General features: G+C 33.0%; 1 pseudogene; it reads right to left on the bottom strand.

Moving 5' to 3' along the window:
• Positions 1 to 3,401: 3,401 nt before the first annotated feature.
• LOC127232473 (60S ribosomal protein L13-like) lies at positions 3,402 to 3,994 on the bottom strand (annotated as a pseudogene).
• Between the last annotated feature and the right edge of the window lie 5,097 nt (positions 3,995 to 9,091).

The raw sequence follows: 9,091 nt of genomic DNA, 5'->3' as shown, positions 1-9,091 counted from the left end.
GTAGCAGGGATCCTTGGATTTATAATGTCTACAGAAATGGTTAGTTGTTTATAGTTGCAATACCAGTCATAAATTCCTTACTATTAGCCTGCCCTTACCTCCATTTAGACAGTGGTGTATTAACCCAAGATTGAAAAAAGAAAGAAAGAAAGAGAAAAATAGCCACTCGTGCACCATTCAGAAGTCAGTCTTCTTGTAGTTTATAGGCTTTACCGCTAGATAGTATTTCACATTTCTCCTTTCTCTTTTCAGTTTGCATAGCAATATTTGATTTTATGAGAGTGAATATTCAAAAAGAACACTTAAGATCAGTTACAGCTGGATTTTTCCAAGATCTGCTTCCAGTGTCTGTGGAATAATCAGCAATAGGGTCTTGCCTTCATTTCTGGAAAGCTACCAAATGGAAAAATGTTCTGGGAGAACATCATATTCCCCTGATAGAAAAGGCAATAGGCTTCCAATAGATTTTCTGCTAGGTACTTTGTGCCTCTTTGGGGAAGCACCATTTATCCATGTATAAGCTTATAAATATCATTCATTCCTTTTTCAAATCCTTAGTGTTATTTATCTCTCCTTCCTCCATCTCTGCATGTATTACCCTTTCTCTCACTCCCCAATTTTTTTTCTCTGCAAATTTCCCATTATTATTTTCTTGGTGCCTGTTTCCTAAGCATCCCATTTCTACAAAACATTCTCTCTCCCTCTGCAATTCCTTTCTATGTCTCTAGCTTATTTGATTAATGTATCTTATATACTCAAATCTAAGATTCACAGATAGGAACTACAATCTAGTAAGAATGTGCAGCATTTGGCTTTCTGAGTCTAGGTTAGATTCTTTCATGTAACATTTTCCAGTTCCATCCATTTACCTAAAACATTCTTCATTTTTTTACAGGTGAATAAAATCACATGTGTTTATGTACCTCAGGTTCATAATGTATTCATCAACGAAAAGATGTCTAGGTTAATTCCATTTCCTAGATCTTGTGAATGGATGCTATTTCACTCATATACTCAAAATTAAGGGATGTATTGAATGATCTGTCTTTGAACCTCAGTCCACTGTGATAATGTAAGTGCTGTACATGTGCTTTTGATCTCTCATTATTTTAGTTTTTGTTAAATAAGATGGAGATAAGAATTCAAAAGTAGACTTTTGAATATGATAGTCTGTGAGACTATCATAAAAAGTTAGTGATATAATTCAACTTTATTTTCCAGAAGTGACATGTCATCACTATTTATTTTTATTATTAAGGGTTTCTTGTTATTAAAATCACCCAAATTCATAAAATTCATAATCTAACTGGAGGCAGAGGAATAGAATAACAACTTTAAATGAAACAGGAATGTCCCTATGAGAACAATGGAAAAACAAAATGTGAATACATAACAAATATGAATAAATCCACAGTGTATCCTCATTACCCATTCATTATCTGAATAATTGCCAATTGAAGTTGTGGTAAACAAAGTTTGCCATAGAATTAAAATGATAACTAGAAAACTGGTAGTTTATGAAATTATCCTCAATTGAAACACCTCCCTCTCTCCTGCACTCACTCAACTTTACAAAGAATCACTGCTCTTCTCCTCCAGTTTATATTGATCTCTATTCTTTTACTTTGGTGTTCTGTAAACATTAATCAATGAAATGCAAATATAAAGCAAATTAATTAAAGAGTGAAAAATGCATACCTTGCAAGACTCGGGGTCTCATTAAGTCAATAGAGCTATGGTTTTGGAGTATTCCAGTCACTTACATTTCCATTTTCAGATGAAAAAGGCACAGCAATTATAAATGAAAAAGACAGGGAATAAAACATTTTATTTACCTCTAAAAATAAAAGAAATGTAGAAAACTCAGGATTTAAAGTACCCCTTGTGAAACATGGTATGCTGTTTATATACTTCATTATAAACTATTTTGTCAGACAATGTTTTCAATCTCAAATACTCAGATAGCGTATGTTTTCATGTAATTTTAAAATTCCTGAAAAGTCCAATGCAAGAATTCGTAGTTTACACTGCTTACTATATTTAATATAAAAGTTGTTTACTCACATTATACACAAATGTACAATATTTGTTTCATTTCCACACCCCTAAGCCACACTCCAGCTCCTCCTCTATCCCCCCAATCCCTCTTAAGTTCAGGAGTTCCTCTTACAAGTTAATATATGGCTTACTAAGTCTAATTAACATTGGTCATGTGTGCATGTGTTTAGAGATCAATTAGCTTCCTTAGGGCCTAAGTCCATCAATAAATCAAAGAAATGTGAAATTATGTCATAGATGATTTCATTATGATTGCCTGAAAAGATTAACTTTTTATCTAATAACTGAATTTGAGCATTTAAGTAAAACAAATTATGAGTATAATAATATTTTCAGCAACATGTATGGTAGAATAGAAAGATACAAGACAAAGAACACAGGGGGGAGGGAAAGGAAGCCTTTACTCAGAAGTCTTTAGACAGCTGAGAATTGAGAAATCAAGTGTAGTTGCCATTCTATAAAAATTACTGTAGTAGTGACATTCTAGTTAGATTTCTATTATGGTGACAAAACCATGACAAAAACCAGCTTGGGGAGGAAGGGTCTGTTTCACTTTGAAGCTTATAATCCTATTACTGATTTAAGTCACATCAAGTACTCAAGGCAGAAATCTGAAACAAAGACTGAAACAGAGAATATGGAATGATGTTTCTTACTGACTCACCTCATGGCTTTTTCGATTACATAATGATGGCAACACTTAAGAGTGGGCTGGGTCTTCCACATCAAACAAGAAAACAAAGAAAATTATCCATAGATTTGCTTACCAGGCAGTCTTAAGAACGCACCCTATCAATTGAAATTTCTTCTTTCCAGATAGACTATCTTGTGTTTAGTAGACAAAAATGAAAACAAAATAAAAATATAACAAAAACCAACCAAGCAAAACAACAGGGAACACATAGAACAACTGGTAATTATATTTCTTTTATGGAAAAATGTTTTTAAATAAGAATAGTAATGTACATAAATTCTTCACAATTGTACACCCATTGATCAGTCCCCTTAACACCTATATTACTAGTAAGATGATATATATATATATATATATATATATATATGTGTGTGTGTGTGTGTGTATGTGTGTGTTATATGTGTTATCTATATATAATAACACTCTTGAATATATTTTCATTATGCTTATATATGCATAATGTATATATTAAATATATTAAAGAATATATATTAAAGAAATATACTAAAGAAAATATATTAAAGAATGGTATATATATATGTAACAACAATCAATGAATCAAAGAATAAAAGAGGCCACTAATTTTATTTTATTTTATTTTTTGCTTTATGGAAAATTAATTGCAATATTCCAATAGCACATCACCTCATTACTTTTTCTTTTCAATATCTTGCTCTGCAGCCTCCTTTGCCCTTTTTGCTCAGATGCCAAAGAGTAGCATATTGGCCCGGGCCATGCGAAGTCCAGCAAAAGCCTTGAAGTTCTTTTCTTCTTCTGTGATAACTCTGGCTTTCTACTTTCTGTAGATATTCTGCAAGGGCATCACGGGTCATCTCCCTTCTTTGGAGCAGAAGGCTTCCTGGGGAAAAGTGTGAGCTTGGAACAGTATTCCTTCAGGAGCTTCACATTGGCCTGCAATTCAGTGGATTTGTTTTGCCTCCTTGAGTCCACAGAGATGTAGATGGTGCGAGCTACTTTCTTATGGATATCAGCCTCCTTGAGTTCTTCCAGGCTGAAGCCCCTGCCAGGTCCTACCTTGTTATGGTATCCCTCTGTACAGCACCTCACTATAGGCCTGATGGGACCTGACCCCGGGGGAGGGGCAATGAGGCATGCTTTCATCTGCCAGGTCTTGTGCCTACGGAAATTGTGTGCTGGCTTGTTGCACCAAGTGTCCACTTGTCACTGCTAATCCTTGTGGAAGTGGGGCTTCACGATCATGCTCTTGCTCCTAGGTCCCATGGCTGCCTCCTGTGCAAGACAACTGATGGGCAGAAAGGCAAGGCCATAAATTATAAACAGATCAAGAAGGGGAATATATGAGGGTTTGCAGGGAGGAACGGGAAGGGAGAAATGATGCATTTATATTACAATCTCAAAATATAGCATAAATAATATTAAAAAGAATATCTCTAAATAAGGAATAGAAAACTAGCAAGGAGTCATCCAAAGACTTAAGTTTATATCATCTTCCTCCTATCCAATACGTGAGTTTCATAACACGTTTAGAGTAAAAGTCATATCCTTATACATGGATTGTACTCTTGTTGCTCATGGTTTTAGTTTATCATATTGCTACACTTTCCAAAGAATTTCTGGATCCATTACATGATTGCATTTGTCCAAAGACAGAGGAAAATTAAATTTCGCATGAATCTTTGAGCTTTGAGTGAATAATCACCACACAGGTGCATATAACTACTAATAAGACTCTAATTAACACTACTAAATCACACTCTACTTTCAAAATGTTACTCCATTTCTCTTTCAAAACTCTACATTTTGAGTTAACTTAGAATGCGCGTTTGTAGACAATTTTTATATCAGAATATTTAGAAAGATATTGTAGTTCAATGAAAAGAAATATGAAATTTCTACATATTTATTCCTCTTCTCATAAAGTTTATTTTTTTAAATAATTTGTTACACTCAATATCAAAAACGTCTGAAAGTTTTGATAACAAGTTTTCTTTTTAAAGTTTACATAGTACCATAAAAAAATGATGTATTTGTATCAAATTTTAACTATGTGAAACAAACACTCAAATGTGTTTTTAATGAGATAGGTTCTACTCATGAATAGAGCTTTCACTGTGCACACAAAAAGATTGCTTAAATACTAATTCATCTTCCAAGACACCCAGAACGGTGCAGCCTTGCAGAAAAATCTACAGCTAGGATTTGGTCAGGATTCTGTTTTCTCATGATCCCCATGGTGTTTCAGGACCCCTAACCAGCAGGAAACAATTTGTAAAGAACAATGCCCATATTCCCAAATATTGTTTAAAAATGTTTGTTTTTATTTAAATTGGATTGATCATAAATGGCAATGATTATAGTCAATCTCTTCTTAAAGGAAAAAAGAGGAAAATGATAAAGGAATGAACACTTTGCATTGATATGGACTTTCATTTATTGAAACAAATTTAATTAAGGTCAATTTTGTGATGTGTAAATTTCTCCTATTATTTAGGTATTTTCTTTATACAGATCTTTTAAAATGTAATATATAATTAAGTACAGATTGTACATAAAAACTTACAATAATCAAAACTTACATTAGTTAGGATTTCTAGATATACAGAGATTTATTTGAGATGGATAGATATACTTCAAACCTTTCAAAGACCTACAGAATATGGCATTTAAAATGGTTTAGGATTTTTCATGGCTATGGGGTATAACTGCTCCTGGCAACACCACTTGTGTCAGAAAGGAAGGTGGATATTTAAAAATCTCTTTATGGAGTTTACTTTCAATATGGCATGACTAGCCATTTCAGCAAGAAACTGTTCTTGCCTGGACTGTTTGAATGTTGCAGGACCCACAGGGAAGTGACAGCTAAACTTGCAAAATAAGATGGACAGTCCAAAAGGGTTCCTGCTACATGGAAGAGTCTACCAGACATTCTACAGGACACAGAGAAATGACTGAGAAACTTCCAAATCATGTGGACAGTTTAAAATTTACTGCTTCACTGACAAGTCTTCCGGATGCACTATGGACTATTGGCTGAAGATGGATGCCCCAACATTTCAGACAAACTTTGAGTGACTTTACAGACAGTGAGCTGTCTCTGTCAATTCTAGAATATATATAAATAAATATATATATATATATATATATATATATATATATATATATATATTTGAGCCTTCTGGGTTCTTTGATGGAGTTAAAGAAATATATTTATGGTTATAATTTTCCTTAGTTATTATAAAAGAGAAATTACATATATGACTTTAGACTCACAAAGAAAGATAAAATATTTTCTTAAATCCTGCTAAATGTTATTGGACTAAATATTGTAATTATAGTTTTTGGTTAAGAATTGTTTTGTTATATATTTTACTATGTTAAATTTAAAATCCCTTCTTTTTATTTAGATAGCCAAAAGGGAAGCAAGAGAGGTGGAACTAGGAGAGGTGGAGAGTTCTGGGAAATGTAGGACATGGTGAAGATGTGACCTTAGGAAGAGAGGACACATGAGTCTGGTGTTCTCTGTAATTTAAGACTATGAAGAAATACTTAGATCAATAAAAATAAGTTAATAATTAAGACAGAGCTAATCAATAAGAAACTCTAGCCATTGGCCAACAGCTTTATAACTAATAGAGTCTCTGTGTGTTATTTTGGAACTGACATGCCTCTGGGACCAGACTGGCAGAACAGTACTAGTAATAACACGTTCATTAATATAATACCACATCATACAATTTTTTTAAATTTATATAATTCAAATGTAATACTCAACATGTTTTGCCCCTTTTCTTATTTATACTAATTTTAATTTCAGTGTTAAAATAAATCTCATTTTATAAAACATTGCATTTTTTTATTAAGAGAAAATGAGAAGTATATTCTAAATTTACAGAACCATGCATTTTGCCATTTGTTTAAATGTCCTCGGGCTTGTCCTTTCTCATTGGCTGATGATATGATGAACTTTTTCTCTCCTTCTGATTGCATATTAATTGTATTAATTTATTAACATACTTTGCTCTCCTAAAGATACGAGTTTCAGAAAAATAAATGGGTATCGTCTCTGCTTATTTTCTAAAATTATTTGTAAATGGAAGAGAAAAATATTAAATATTTCTATCCCTATACATTATTTGTACGAGTTTACCATTGATAAAATTTCACATGATTTATAAGCCCAAGTTTTCTTTAAAATTCTAAACCCTTAATTTCATATGAACTCCTGTAAAATCCAAAGTAAAGGATGTAGCTTTTTATCCCAAAAGGAATAAAAATAGTACTAAACCAAACATAAATAAATGAAAACAAATTCTAACACTGTAGTTCAAATTCTTTAGCTCGAAATGAAGTCTGATGTATGAGAGTCATAATTTTTTTGGTCCTCAAACTTTAGACAGATTCATTTTTCCAATTATACCATGAGAGCTTATGAAACTGTTCTCATAGGCTTCTGACACAACCACTCTTCACTTGGTACATTCCTTGGCAAACATTCCACATTCTTAGCATCTCCAATACTCTGGTGTTTCTACTGTAACTTTGGCTATCACTTTACAAATACTCTTTTCTGCCTTCCTTCAGGGACTCTGGTACTCCCATACTGTGGTTATTCCACCTCTCTCCAAGAATCCTGGATGGTTTCAAAACTTCTACCCTGGAGCCTAGTTTGCTGTCCAGCATAGAGGGGTAGCTTTGGTTTCCTCCCTAGACCACATCTGGTCTGTGTTGACCCTGAGGAAATATTCCCTGAAAGTTTTTACATCAATAATGTTGAATTTTAATTACAGATGACATTTCAGCCCCCAATAACCTAAAACCCTTTTCCTGAAATAAACCATGTGAAAAACTATAGAAACTTATAGATTAAACCAACTAAGAAAGTGACGGTTCTTTAATTTTGACTATTATCCAAGATGGAGCTAATGGCTCAGAATCACTTGGTGCCAAACCTCAAAGGTGCAATGTTTTCTATGACAAAAAGCAGAAAACCATGGCTGTATCAATGACAGATATGGGTCAGAATAACCTTGCAAAATTTGGTTTTGGAATAAGACTAGTTATTGCAGATATAACATGACAGTCATTATTGACCTTTATCTTCTTCAGTTATTTTGAATTGTGTCTAGCTTGTGTAAATGTTGTATTTGTTAATATATTTGGACCAGAGTCAAGGACATAGACAACCCAATGTACTTCTGCCAAGGCAGATGTTACTTTGGCGAACTTGGAAGTAGCAGGCTTAAAGGTGTCTTAAATGAACATAAAAGAAAGTTTAAGGTAAGGTAGTGTTATATTATCCCTTCCATTTCTAGTAAACAAAAAAATTTACTCCAGTGTTACTGGCCTCTTGTTAATTGAAGCAGGTTCTTCAACCCCAACTAAAGTGCAAATACAGATTCTTCTAGTTGATGATTATTTAATTTTTTGAGCATTTCATATATGAGATATATGAGGACTTCATTTACATCAATCCTGTTCCTTATTTCCACTTAAAAATTACAGAATGTTTTTATTTAAATATATCACATAATGACCTTAATTAAATCTTGGCCATGCATGTTATATATTTTAATGAATAATATAGTTTCTTATGAGCTGGAGCTGAATATTCATTTACCTGAGTTCTAAAAATATCTATTGCCACTCAGCAGAAACCTTTGCTTGACTGCATATGTTAGCAGGGCAGTGTGGAAGTAGTCATGTCACTTCCTATGAAGCCTATATTGGAGGACAACATACAGGAACCTGTTCTCTCCTTCAGCTATATGTGTTAAAGAGAACCAACGCAGATCACCAAAGGACCAACAAAACAAAAAACAAAAAAAAAAAAAAAAAAAAAAAAAAAGAAAGAAAAAAAAAGAAAGAAAGAAAATTAAATAGACCATGACAGCAATAGTAAATTTACAACTAGAAATCAAATAAGTAGTTTGTGACTTAGGAAAGCAAACCAATTAGACCATATACCATCAAGAGAAAAATTTCACATGTACATTTAATCATGTATCTAATCTTAAAAGTCATCTTGAATTGAGTGTATTAGTGTCTTTTAACTCACTTCTTTAGTTAATCCAAAAAGCTAAATTATCAGTTTAAAATTATATGAAAACTACTTAAAATACCCATTGCATACCCAGTTTTCTCTGTGAAGCTGTTGATCTGAATGAATTTCACACTTAATTAGGTGCCTGGAGAGCTCTGCCTGTGTTTGTAGGTATGGTTGCAGCAAGCTCTCACTGAATGGGTAGCTTATAAACAATAGAAATGTAGTTCTTTCAGTTATACAAGAAAAAAAAAAATAAGTACTTCAAGGTTAATAAACCATGTTAGTCAGTGTTTGGTAAGGTCCCATTTCCTGGT

The sequence above is a fragment of the Phodopus roborovskii genome, unplaced genomic scaffold, assembly GCF_943737965.1.
Source record: "Phodopus roborovskii unplaced genomic scaffold, PHOROB, whole genome shotgun sequence".
Taxonomy (NCBI): domain Eukaryota; kingdom Metazoa; phylum Chordata; class Mammalia; order Rodentia; family Cricetidae; genus Phodopus; species Phodopus roborovskii.
Note: the sequence above shows the minus strand (reverse complement) of the source record. Positions and strands in the feature narration are given on the sequence as shown.